Source organism: Lactuca saligna, chromosome 8 (genome assembly GCF_052625555.1).
Source record: "Lactuca saligna cultivar CGN05327 chromosome 8, ASM5262555v1, whole genome shotgun sequence".
NCBI lineage: Eukaryota > Viridiplantae > Streptophyta > Magnoliopsida > Asterales > Asteraceae > Lactuca > Lactuca saligna.
In genome coordinates this window covers 29,457,501-29,458,883 of record NC_136424.1, presented here as the reverse complement: position 1 = coordinate 29,458,883, position 1,383 = coordinate 29,457,501, and positions in this window count along the sequence as shown.

Genomic DNA, 1,383 nt, shown 5'->3' with positions numbered 1-1,383 from the left:
GAATTCTTGAGACACAAACGAGTCCTAAATGACATATAATTGCATATATATAGGCATGTAATTAGTGTTTTAAACAACTACCATGCAAGGAAACACCCTCATGGACTAGGAAACACTTACTAGAAAGTGTTACAATCACATGTGATTAACTAAAGAGGGTTTATGGCCACACAAGGGAGTGTACGGCCAAGGAGTGTACGGTTAAGGAGTGAACGGTCGTATACTCAAGGAAAAACATGCAATTGAGGTGTTTATGACCCTATCTAGCATCCATTAAGTATTCACGATCCTATGTTTGGGACACGAGATGAGTTTGCAGCCAAATCATGCACCAAACAAGGGTTTACGGCCATGCAAAGGTGTACGGTTGTAAACTCTTGTTGTTCATGCTAAATTGGTTGATTCTAGGGTGTTAAACAAGAGCTTCTAATGAATACTAAGTGTATGGAAAGGATACTTACGATTTGGAAGCTTGAAGAGGGTTCACGACCCAAAAACTACTATGTGTTCTTGGTGAAATGGATGAAGGTTTTAAGATCTATCATAAAGAGATGTTTTTATGGATGAATCATAAGATGTTACAAAACTAAGGAGGATATCAAGAAAGATGGAAGAATCACTTACCACTTTTGAAGATTAGAAGGAGTGTTATTGATGATAGTTGAAAGAGAATGGAAGTTCTTGAGGTGAAAGTTTAAGAAATGAAGAAAATGAAGGGATATGATACATATGGGGATGAGTTCACGGCCATATTGAGTGTACGATCGTACACTCATGTGTGCGGCCGTACACTCCTCTTGATGGAGTGCTTGACTTGAATGTAACATGAAGAACCTAAGTTAACTCGTCCCTAAACCCTAAACTTGAATGTACTAGGCTTAGAACACTCAAACAGACCCTAAAAATTCTAAAAGATAGCATAAACAAGTCTGACCCTCGATTGATTGGCTGAACTTACAATCAAATTTTTTTGTGTAGTTACTTAAATGACCTTACAATTATTTAAACGATTAGACACCCCTTTATAATACTATTTTTTAATAGATTTAATGATATTGTACTAAGCTAATGTCGAAAGTACTCAACACTCGTCTTATAACGGCCGCCTCATCAATCCATTTCTAATGATATATATGTATATATATATATATATATATATATATATATATATATATATATATATGTATGTATACATACATATGATGTATACTTTATTTTAATATATAAATATGTTATTATAAACTATAACTCGTTCATAAAAACTCCGTTTTTGACATTCTTTATATCCATATGTAGCTATCGACAATTTTCGTTTAGACTCCGTCCACTAATTTTGACTTTGTTTTTTTGTCCATATTTTTATAAAATTAAATGATTTTGTTA